General features: G+C 41.9%; 1 protein-coding gene across 1 annotated transcript in view; it reads right to left on the reverse strand.

Moving 5' to 3' along the window:
* Window positions 1–239: 239 nt before the first annotated feature.
* NEMP2 (nuclear envelope integral membrane protein 2) overlaps window positions 240–12,790 on the reverse strand; it is a 121,803-nt gene continuing 109,252 nt past the window's right edge. The window contains exon 13 of the transcript XR_005790434.1: window positions 240–521. The gene's annotated coding sequence lies outside the window, so the exon portion shown is untranslated. The remainder of the gene's footprint in view (window positions 522–12,790) is intronic.

A 12,790-nucleotide genomic window follows, 5' to 3' on the forward strand; every position in this document is an offset into this window, starting at 1 on the left:
CTGTCTCTCTCTCTCTCAAAAATAAATAAACATTAAAACATACACACACACACTGTACTCTAGTTGGTAAACTTACTTCTCTGGGGTATTAGTGAAACTACTTAAACTATTTGAATCATGCATACTGATTTGGGATAAATAAGTCTCTTGTAGATAAAGCAAGCCAGGTTTCTCGCTGGCAAAGAAAGTTATAAATAAGCACAAATAGTTATAAATAAGCTGGATTGGAATTGAAAGTATCAGTATGAACTCATGTGCTGTTTTGTTTTTAATTATATATATAGTTAGACAGGTACAGAAATAAATGCAGACATGTATGGATAAATGGATTAGTAAACATACATACATTTCCTACTCCGTCCACTGATAGGGCCTAGAAGCAGTGATATCCCAGTTATAATGGCCACAATCATTTGGTTTCTAAACACCATCCTTCAACAAAAAGACAGCTCTTTGGAGAAGTTGGTTCTAGTGCTGGAATATGTGAGATGGGTCTAGAGCATCTTGTGATGCCAAAGCTCCTAAAAATAAATAAACAAATAAATAAATAAATAGGCACAGAAATAAACACAATGTGGTATATACTAAAACAGAATATTAGTTAACCTTATAAAGGAAAGACATTTCAACACACACTACAACATGGATGAACCCTGAGAAAATCATGCAAAGTGAACCCAGCCAGACACAAAAGGACAAATACTGTATGATTTCCCTTATATAAAGTACCTAGAGTACTCAAATTCATAAAGTAGAATGATGGGTTCCAGAGGCTGAAAGGAGGAGAAGATGGAAGTTATTGCTTAATATGTTTGTAGTTTCAGTTTCAGAAGATGAAACAGTTATAAAGATGGATGATGGTGATGGTCGCACAACAATGTGAACACACTTAATGCTACCAAACTATGTGCTTAAAATAGTTACAATGGTAAATTCTATGTTATGCATTTTTTACCACAATTAAAAAAAATAAGTTTATGAAGCAACTAACGTGAGGACTGATTTTAGAAAATATTTTGCCGGGGCGCCTGGGTGGCGCAGTCGGTTAAGCGTCCGACTTCAGCCAGGTCACGATCTCACGGTCCGTGAGTTCGAGCCCCGCGTCGGGCTCTGGGCTGATGGCTCGGAGCCTGGAGCCTGTTTCCGATTTTGTGTCTCCCTCTCTCTCTGCCCCTCCCCCGTTCATGCTCTGTCTCTCTCTGTCCCAAAAATAAATAAACGTTGAAAAAAAAAAATTTAAATAAAAAAAAAAAAAAAAAAAGAAAATATTTTGCCAAAGTTCATGGTTATTTATATGTTTAAAATTCTGCTGTAAATAATAAATTATACTCAAATTCCACCCTGAAAAAAATCACAGAAGTCAACCTGAAAAGAATACCCAATGGCTAAATACAGAACAATTTGAGAATGAAAATAAATAATGAAAAAATTGAATTTTAAGTCAAAGAATAGAATAAATATCCATGAGTCAATACTGATATAAATAAATAAGTAAATAAGTGGAGAAGAAGGGAAAACTTTTTTCTGCAAGAGAATTCCAATTAATAAGTGTATAGGTAATAAGGAAAATGGGAAATCTCCATTAGAACATCACAGTAATAAAAGCTGCCAGTAGGAACAACCAGTGGAAGCTAAAATGAATGAACAAAGGTTTAAGAGGAAATGGCATATTTGCATTAAGTATCAAAGTGTCTCCTTCCAAATACTGTTGATTAGAGAGTGAAAGAGAGAAATCTAGTAGACATCACCTTTCTCAAGGGATCAAGATTAACATCATAGGATGTGTGTGCTTCCTGATATGATCTGAGAAGTGCACATACCTCAGTGACATTCTTCCTCCAAAGATATGGCCTCATTCTAACCATGAGAAAGTATCAGTAAAACTAAATTGAGAATCATTCTATAAACTACCTGACTAGTATCCTAGTACTAATAACAAGGTAAAGGAAGGAACAGGGAAAATTGAGGAGCAATCACAGATTGAAGGAGACTAGGGAGACACAAGTGTTATGTACAATCCGGGATTCGATCCTGGAACAGAAAAAAGGATGTTGGTGGAAAGACCAGTGAGATCCAAATAGCATCTGTATCAGGGTTCAGCAATGTCAGTGTCTTTATTTTGATCATTGTACTATCATTATGTAAGATGCTAGCATTGGAGGAAGCTGGTTGAGCTCTCTGTTCTATTTTTATAATTTCCCTGTAAGTATAAATTTATTTCAAAATTTATCTCAAAATAAAAGATTAAAAAAAAGAAAAAAGAAGACTGAAAATACCAAGTCAGGGCAAGGAGTATACATTCTTGCAACCCCCTTGGGAATCTTTTTGGTACTAACTAATAAAGGTGAAAACCTACATATTCTATAATTTAGCAATTACACTTCTAGGTATATAGGATAGAAATTCATATATATGTGAACCAAAAAACAAGTACAGCAATGTTCATAGCAGCATTATTTATAATTGTGAAGGAATGTAAATAATCCAAATGTCCAGCAACTGAAGAATAAAAAAAATAATGTGGCATCTTTGTATACTGGAAATGAAGTAACTACAGACAGCAATGTAATTTTGAGCAAAAGAAATCAAATATAAAAGGCTACATACGTTGATTCCTTTTATATAAAGTTCTAAAACAGGCAAAACAAATCTGTGGGATTACAAATGAGAATGATGGTTACCTTTGGGAAGAAGGGTGGGGTAGTAATTTGTAAGGGTTACAGGGGGACCTTTTGAGGTGTTGGTAATATTCAATTTCCTGCTAGTGGTAGTGACAACACAGAGTTTTTATTACATTTGTTATAAATTACTGAATTTTACTTATGGTTTATTGAATTTGTACCCTTATGACCTTCTACAGGTCATATACTCTAAGAAAAAGATTTAAATATTAAGAAATAAAGGGCACCTGGGTGGCTCAAGTGGTTAAACAACCAACTCTTGATTTCAGCTCAGGTCATGATCTCGAGGTCATGAAACTGAGCCCTGCATCAGGCTCTGCACTGGGCGTGGAGCCTGCCTAAGATTCTCTCGTTCTCTCCCTCCCTCCCTCCCTCTCTCTCTCTCTCTCTACCTCTGCCCCTCCCCTGCTTGTGTGCATGCACAGTCTCTCAAAAAATAAATAAAAATAATGATTTTTTTAAAAGATTAAGAAATAAGTATACTTTAAAAAAATTATGTAACTGTGATCCACATTTAGTGCCTTGATTTGTGTTGGACAGATTTTCAAGGCTCAAGACAGGGAAGCCATTTTGGACACTTTTTCATGAAGACCTTAGAGTAGTATAGGTAGGGATGGGCAAGATGAAGCATGTTACACAAATGACAAGGAAATAAAATTGGCAAGACTTAGTGTTTGACTGAAGGTGGTGAAAAATTTGGAACTTTATGCATTAAGCCATAAAAATCTAATGAATTTTTCTTAATTGGAAAGGAACAAGATGGAAGTGATATTTTTGAAATGTTAATCTGTGTGCCACTCATAGGATATGCTACCTCCTATAATAATCTTTTATTTTTAGATTTTTTTTTTAATGTTTATTTATTTCTGAGACAGAGAGAGACAGAGCATGAGTGAGGGAGGGGCAGAGAGAGGGAGGGAGACACAGAATCAGAAGCAGGCTCCAGGCTCTGAGCTGTCAGCATGGAGCCCAATGCAGGGCTTGAACTCACAAACTGTGAGATCATGCCTGAGCCGAAGTCGGTCGCTCAACTGACTGAGCCACCCAGGTGCCCCTATAATCAATCTTTTTTAAGCCATGTCTCTGCTAGTAAGTAAATCACAAGCCTCTTGATGGAAAAGACCTGAATTTTATGTTTCCTTGTATATCTGGGGCTTAACTTTATGGTACACTACAGTGAATTTATTATTGTCTAACAAACACATATGATGATGATGTGCTACTGGACTGTGAACAGACAAGAAAACATCTTTGAAAATACATGAAGAAAATTACATTCAAACACCTATTACAATTTAAAAAAAACTCTTACTATGTCATAAACTCTTATTTAAACTTGATAAATACACAGAGGGATATTTTAGTAACCTAATGAAAAATTATATACCTCAAAGCACTAGCTAGTCTTATTCCCAATAGTGAAGCAAGAGGGGCCCTCATAGTAAAAAAAAGTAATAACACAAGGGACAACTATTGATCATCATGAGTATTTATGATTGTTTTGTCAATGTAATGATATTTTCAAAAACAGATATAAATATTGGAAAAGAGACTACAATATCATTATTTGTAGGTTGATATGCTTACCCACCTGGAAAATTCTGAGAATTAAGCAAAAAGATACCAGAATAAAGGATTTCTAGAAGTTAGCCATCTTTCCTATTTATATTTTAAGCCACTTAAAAAAAAATAAATACAGATACATATAGATAAGTGGGTTAAATTATTTACCTTTTGAGAGATACAGTGAGAGTTGGGGAGAGGCAGAGAGAGATGGAGAAAGAGAGAATCCCAAGCAGCCACTGCCAGCACAGAGCCCGACACAAGGCTTGAAACTATGAAACGATGAGATCATGACCTGATCCAGAACCAAGAGCTGGGCGCTCAACCAAACGAGCCACCCAGGCACCTCAGCCATCTTTTGAGTCTAGTATAAATAGCACTTTCTTCATGAAGCCAAAGCCAAGGAAAGAAGCAATGGTGGCAACGGGAGCAAAAAGGAACCAACCTCATCACACTTGTCACCTATAATTTATACATTTATTATCATCCATTTATCTGACAAATATTTATCACCTCTCCCTCCATGGCCCTTGCATTTCCTCCCACATGAGACCACCAATCTCCAAAGCTTGGTGTTTATCCTCCCACCTTTCTCTATGCTCACACAAGCCAATTCTACGAGTCAGCTTCTGTGATGCAGTAACAGGGGTATGGGAGGGCTGCTAGTTGCATCTAGTATCTATTCTGTCCACTGGTCATGGTAATAGAATTTTAATCTGTGCATATGCCACTAAAGACTATATTTCTCAGGCTTCCTTGCAGCTAGATATGGCTGAACACTGAGTTCTGCCACTGGGATTTAAGTGTAATATGTACCTTCTAGCCGTGTTCTTAAAAGAAAGGAACATGCCTTCCCCTTCTTGTTTCTCTTTCCCAATGACTGGAATGTGAATACGATGGGAAGAGTGGAGAAGGCATGTTGGAGTTTGAGATGAGATGAGAGCTTTATGTTGAAAGTGACAGAACAATAAGATCAAAGGAACATAAACCTCCTGGTCCCCAACACCACTGAGCCACCTATTTATGTAAACTTTTATAAGGGAGGGAAACACTTTCATCGTGTTTGAACCACCATATGTTGACTGTTACTATGCTAACACAAATAATACAACTCTCGAACAAGACATGTTGTTCCCGGTTTTTAAGGAGCTCATGGTCCACCATGGAAGACAAACAAGTCATTAAAATGCTATTTTGTAAGTGCCATATTAGAGAAGGCACCAGGTACATGAAGCCCTTAAAGAGCAAAAAGCCTAGTCTACAGGGATATAATGTTTTTTATATGGCATCTGAAGGAAGGAAGCTGGAGTGGTATCTACTCAATCCTGCTTTAAAAAAAACTTCTCTAGGCTTCAGTGACAATACCCTTCTGAATTTCCTCCTCCTTCTATGGCTGATCCTTCTTTGTCCCTCCTCCCACACCAACTGACCTTTCCAAAGATTCTCGCATATATTCTCTCTCCGGGTGATCCCCTTCATTCCCATGATTATACACAGCACCTCAGTGCTGATACCTGCTGAGTCCAGCCCTCTCTTTTGAGCTTCAGACTCATATATTTAATTGCCTACTTCACAGTTCCACCTGCATGTCTTACAAGCATCTCAATGCAGTATGCCAAAATGTGAACTCTTCTTTTCTTCCCTCCAACCCGCTCCTCCCACAGTCTTCTCCCTCTCAGTAAAGGTTATCACCATCCACCCAGTTTGCGTGAGCCAGAAACTTGTGAGTCATTCTTGCCGCCTCCTTTCCCTTGCCTCCCACACCCAAAACATCACCAAGTGTGCTGATACATTTCCAAACACTCGGTCTCAAATCCATCCACTTTCTCCAGCCCCATCACTACCACTCTGCTCTAAACTACTGTTAATCTCTCTTCTCACCAATGGCTGTTTTCTAAATGAGTCTCACTTCTTCTGTCCTCTCAGTCCCATCCTTCACATAATAGCCACTTCCGAATCTTTTAAAGGTACAGGTCAGACCTCTTAAATGTCCCTCAATGGATCCCATTGAATGTAAATTGAAATCCAAAATGCTTAACAGGAGGCACAGGTTTCTGCCTAAACTGCCTGGGCCAACTTTTCCAACCTAATCTCTTGACATTTACCTTTAGCTCCCCACTCACTTTTTTTTTTTTTAATATGAAATTTATTGTCAAATTGGTTTCCATACAACACCCAGTGCTCATCCCAACAGGTGCCCTCCTCAATGCCCATCACCCATCCTCCCCTCCCTCCCACTCCCCATCAACCTTCAGTTTATTCTCAGTTTTTAAGAGTCTCTTATGGTTTGGCTCTCTCCCTAACTTTTTTTTTCCTTCCCCTCCCCCATGGTCTTCTGTTAAGTTTCTCAGGATCCACATAAGAGTGAAACCATATGGTATCTGTCTTTCTCTGTATGACTTATTTCATTTAGCATCACACTCTCCAGTTCCATCCACGATGCTACAAAAGGCCATATTTCATTCTTTCTCATTGCCAAGTAGTATTCCATTGTGTATATACATCACAATTTCTTTATTCATTCATCAGTTGATGGACATTTAGGCTCTTTCCATAATTCGGCTATCGTTGAAAGTGCTGCTATAAACACCAAAGCTGAACTCTTTGCTGCCTCAGAGCTGCCCATTCTGTGGGGCAAGGTCTGCCCAGAACTCTTCCCGGCCCTCTCCTCAGGTCTTAGATTACTACTTCCTCAGAGGACTTTCATATCCTCCAATCTAAATTATACCCCTCCATTTTCCTTTTGCATAGTACCTTGTTTTCCTGCCTGTGCAAGACTGCTCGTTGACTTCCCAAATCTACTCACCGTTTCTTTTGTAGTAATAGAATTTAGCTGTGCATATGGCTGCTCAGCTAAACTAGACTTCCCTCCTTTGCACCTAGATGTAGATATGTGACCATTTCCGCCAAGGGGAAATGCATGGATACGATGTGTACAAACACTGGGGCTTCCCTTTAAGTGACTGGGCTTATGCTTCCCCATCCCATGTACTGGGAATGGTGGGACCTAAAGGAGTCACCTTGGAGAGATGGAATCCATGTGTTATATGGATGGTGGGGACACACTAATAACCTTGGCCTGCCTACTTATAGATGGTTACATGAGAAAAAAAAATTTAATCATATTTAACTACTAGAATTTTGAATCTCTTTGTTATAGTCAAGGGACTTTGGATGGGATTTAAGTAGAGGAGTAAGGTCTGCTGGTAGCACATCCAGGAGGCCTGACACAATATGAGTGGTCTCCCATGGTATTACGCAGCACCGTGGGACTGCAAAGAAGTGACATAGGTCAGGGGCGCCTGGGTGGCGCAGTCGGTTAAGCGTCCGACTTCAGCCAGGTCACGATCTCGCGGTCCGTGAGTTCGAGCCCCGTGTCGGGCTCTGGGCTGATGGCTCAGAGCCTGGAGCCTGTTTCCGATTCTGTGTCTCCCTCTCTCTCTGCCCCTCCCCCGTTCATGCTCTGTCTCTCTCTGTCCCAAAAATAAATAAACGTTGAAAAAAAAAATTAAAAAAAAAAAAAAAAAAGAAGTGACATAGGTCAGATGTTTTTAAACATTATTTGGGTCGCAATAGGAAAACTGATTGGATGAGAGCACACATTAAAGCAAAGAGGCCCAATAAATGGTGATTATAAGGTAGAGGAGAGAACCTCATGGATGAGCTTAAAACAGGGACAGAACACAGAAGACAAATTCCTGAGATATTCTGAAAGATGGTCTCCAGAGGGCTTGGTGTTGACCGGGTGTGGCAGGCAAAGTCATTGCCCCCGAGGGATGCCAACGTCCTCATCCCAGGAACCTGTGAATATGTCACCTTACAAGGCCAAAAGGAATTTGCAGATGTGATTAAGTTAAGGCTCTTAAAAATAGACTCTTAACTGTAGAGAAGAAACTGATGGTTACCAGAAGGGAGGTGGGTGAGGGATGGGCCAAATGGGTGATAAGTAATAAGGAGGGCACTTGTACTGGGTGCTATATGCCAGTGATAAATCACTAAATCCTACACCTGAAGCTAACATTACTCTGTATGTTAACTAACTGGAATTTAAAGAAAAACTCAAAAAACAAAAAAGTTAAGGCTCTTGATAGGAGAAGACTATCCTGCTTACCAGGATGAACCCAGTGTCATCACAAGGATCCTTAAAGGAAGGAGGCATGGAAGGTCAGAGCCAGGAAGCAATGTCACAACTGAAGCAGAAGTTAGAGTGGGAGGCTCTGAAGATGGAAGGAAGGCTCCCTCCACAAGCCAAGGAATGTGAGCAACCTTGAGAATCTGCAAAGGTCAAGCAGAGGGTTCTTCTGTAAAGTCTACAGATGGAAGACACTTGAAGACACCTTGATTTTAGTTCAGTAACACCCATTTTGGACTTCAGACTTCTAGACTATAAGACAGTAAATTTGTGTTGCTTTGATCTGCTAAGTGTGTGGTAATTTAGTATCGCAGCAATAAGAAACGAATACAGTGAGTATGAGGGTAAGGGTGAGAGGGGCGTCAAGTATGAGGCACCTGTACAACTGGGTGGATGACCATTTGGGAATCCACAAGTAAGAGTGAGTGGGGAGGGGCAGAAGCCAACGAAGGGCTGATGTGGGACTCAGGGCCTGTGAAACAACCTACTGGACAACTGGCCACATGGATCTGGCACTCAGGAGAAAAGCTGCACGAGAGAAGAATAGGGAAGAGCAAGCACAGGGAAAAAACAAAAACAAAAACAAAAACAAAAAAACAGAAGAAAGAAAGGCCTAGAACAAAAGACAGGTATTGTATACAAAGGGGAGTGGCTAAAGAGGAAAAGAAAAACCCAGGGGATGTGGGTCACAAAAATCAGAGGAAGGGAGAGTTTCAAGGAGGGAATAGTCAATGCAGTAGGTCCTCTCTTATCGACAGGGGATAAACTTTGAGACCCTGAACGGATGCTTGAAAAACAGATGGGGGCCCTGGGTGGCTCAGTCAACTAAGCATCTGACTCTTGATTTAGGCTCAGGTCATGATCTCCCGGTTCATGGGATAGAGCCCTATATCTGGCTCTGTGCTAACAGCACACAGCCTGCTTAGGGTTTTCTCTCTCCCTTACTCTCCCTCTCTCTCAAAATAAATAAACTTAAAAAAAAAGTGGTGAAAAAAAAAAGTGCAGATAGTACCAAACTCTATACTCTGTTTTTTCCGATGCATACAAATTTGTGATAAAGTTTAATTCATAAATTAAGCACAGTAAGAGATAAAAAACATTAACCAATACTAAAATGGAACAATTAGAGCAGTATACTGTAATAAAAGTTATGTGAATGTGGTGTCTCTTTCAAAATATTGGATGGTACTCACCCTTCTTGTGATGATGAGAGATGATAAAATGCCTAAGTGAGGAGACAGAGTGAGGTGAATGATGTAGGCGTTGCAACGTACCATAGGCTACTATTAAGGATCATGTGCTTCCAGACCTTGGTTAGACCTTGGGTAATGGAAACTCAGGAAAGCAAAACCGCTGATAAGGGGGACTACTGTTGTGTCCAATGATGCTAACAGGTGGACAGACAAAAGCAGATGATACCATTTGCATGTATGTAAAACCCCCAACCCTCCACATGTGAATATAGGTATTTCTAAATATTTCTAAAAGTGAAGAAGAAGGTCTGGTTAAAAGCCGGGGCCCTGAAGCTGGATGACCTTGGTTTGCATGTGGATTCCACCACTTAATGGTGTGACCTTGGTCAAGTCACTTAACTTTTACAGGCACCGGTTTTCTCATTTGTAAAATGGGATAATAACAGTAGCTACTTGTATGTGACTCTTGTAAGAATTAAATGAATGAATATATGGAAAGTGCCTGGCATCAGGGTAAGTCCTGTATTAGCTATTATTATTATTATCACATATAGTGATGTGTTTGCTTTGTTATTTAAGAATAATAAATTCTGCCAAAGGAAATAGGAGACACAAACATTATAAGGGGGAAATATAAAACTGAAGTAGAAGCAAATAGTTTGTGAGAGAAAGTACATAGTATGTATGTGAACTGAACGTAGAGGAAAGGATAGAAGGTCCAAGTAGGCACCAAATACTCTTGATGCAGTAAACCTTCAGGAAGCACATGAGACACTCAATATTAGGAAGAATACATTAAAATGGTTAAAAAGGCTAAAATCACCACTCACTGGTAATAGCTGCATGGCTTCCACTTATTCTTTGCCTGACAAATGCAGTTAAAAGCCACAGCTACCGGTCAGGCTAAATGGTGAGCAGGAACAGTGGCCAGGCACCTGGTTCCTGTGCCTCAGTACAGAAAGCATATGTTGGCTCTGGCACCAGGCATCTCCTATCTGTCAAGTCCCCTTGTTGCACCTCAGTGATGGTCCTCGTAACCCCACCAACAACACAAGGAAGGCTGAATCAAGGAGAGAAGGGGAGAGAAAGGCACATTTCATAAAACATACCACCTCACGTGTACCCTATCCTAAGTGTGTTAATCTACCCTCTCTTTTCCCCCTGGTTTCTTACCCTGTATTGTAAATTGATTCAAAAAGCATATGACATCAACATCTTAATTTGGGGAACCTTTCTGTGCGGGGACCTCTGGGATAGCCCACCGGGCAGTGCACTTGGAAGCTAACCACCACACCCATTCGGTACCCCACAGGGGTAGGGAGATGAAGGGTAGCAGATCACTTTTCTTTGGTGCATGTGTGCATCTTATACTGAAAAGGGAAGGGGCTGCCAGGAAAAAAAAATCCTGCCCAAACAGGGCCAATGAAAACAAGATTTTCTGCTATGCTGACCCTTGACGCTATCCAGTCCTATTTGAAATAGAAACACCAGCTTACATCTCTAGGATGATTTGGCTTCACTTTTCAACATGGACCTGCCTTTGAGCATCTTTGGTTTAAGAACTACCCTATTTTCCTACAATTTGTTCCTGTTCTCCTTTCCCCCTCCTTCCATATGCAGGAGAGAACGTGAACGGTGTTAGATGTGGAATCTGTTCACTTTCCTCTCCCCACTTTTTAAGGTTGCTTCTTTAATAGCTAGACAGAAGAGGATGGTAATTCTATCACGATAGCTACCAACTGGATACTTTGTGAGCTGTCCGTTCCAATAACGCAGTAGGAAGCTGTCTAAAGGCCATGCTAGACCCAAATATCTCATTCTCTAACAACCACCTAATCTCTTTCATTTGAAATTTCAGCATTCACTGCCTTTAACTGTTTTGCTTTTCTGCAAAAGTACTGCAACTATGTTTATCATGAGGCTAATGTCGCTTAGGCTTCAGAACACTTCCTGGGGTCCAGGAGGGGCTACAGTGACTTTGCATTCGTAATTTTGTTTCATTAATTTATCTCTAAATAGGGACCTCAAACCCCAAAGTTTCTCATCATTTCTCATCAATAGGATTTCGTGGTTAAATCCTGGAAATGAAAGAAGACTTCTCTCCCTTTTATTTAGTGATTTTTGGATAGGTCACATTAAATTTCAGCCTCGGTTTTATCAGTTCTAAGTAATAGTACTATCTGTACCTTTAGGACTATGGTAAGGTTAAATGGCCCTTAAACAGTGTTTCATATATTAGAAATGTTCATAAATGTAAGTTGCCATTATCGTTGCTGTTTATTGCCAGGACAAGACCAGAAGCTCCCTGAGAACGCTATGTGGCACCCCCAGAGCCCATCACGGGCTCACAAAAATACTTACAGAGGGAATGCTACCTTTTACAACCACTCCACTCTCCCCACCTTCCCAGCGGGTCTAACCAGAAATACAACTTGCATTACGTTCTTAGTGCGACACGCGCGGTTACCTCCTTCAGCAACGCGCCAGATACTCGGTAACACCTTCCCAATTTGAAACGCTGATGTAGCTCCGGTGTATCCTACCCCCGCGAGTCCAGGAACCCACGCCGTTTGCCTCCAGTCCCCTGCCCCCTTCCTCTCTCCCTGGTCAACTGAGGACAGTCTGCCACGCTCGGGACCAGAGGCTCTGAGATAGCTCCCTAAGAGCGTCAGCACTGTGTCTGCGCTTAATAAGCGCTCAATAAACGCCAAGGATGTAGCTTCCCAAGCAGGCCGCCATCTCCTCCCCGCACCCTCCCGCGGGAGCGAGGCCTGCATCACTAGCCTGGGGAGGGAGCCGGGGCGGGGTGGGGTCGGCTGGGGTGCGGGGATAGAACCTGCGTCTGCTTTCCCTAGCCCCGCGCGCTTCCCCGGCAAGGCTGGTTCCGGGGGTCCCCCGGGGCCGGCGGGGCGGGCGGGAGGCCGGGAGGAGCGGCCGCCGACGCATCCGCCGCCGCCGCAGGAGGCGGAGCGCTGCACCTGGCGGCGGGTGCTCGGCGCTCAGCCCTGAAGCGGGTCCAGCTGGTAGCCAGCGGCGGAGGCACCCGGTCGTGGAGGAGCAGGAGGAAAGGTCGCCCCGGAGGGTGCGCTCGGTTCGCGGCTGAGGGTCGCCCCAATCGGCCCGCATCCCTCGGCCGCGCCCCGCCCGCCGCAGCCCCCGAGGAGCCAGCGACTGGCCCGAGATGGTGCGCGACGCCCCGACAGCCGCCGCCCCGGCGCCCC

The sequence above is a fragment of the Herpailurus yagouaroundi genome, unplaced genomic scaffold (genome assembly GCF_014898765.1).
Source record: "Herpailurus yagouaroundi ecotype Mexico unplaced genomic scaffold, PumYag 140, whole genome shotgun sequence".
NCBI lineage: Eukaryota > Metazoa > Chordata > Mammalia > Carnivora > Felidae > Herpailurus > Herpailurus yagouaroundi.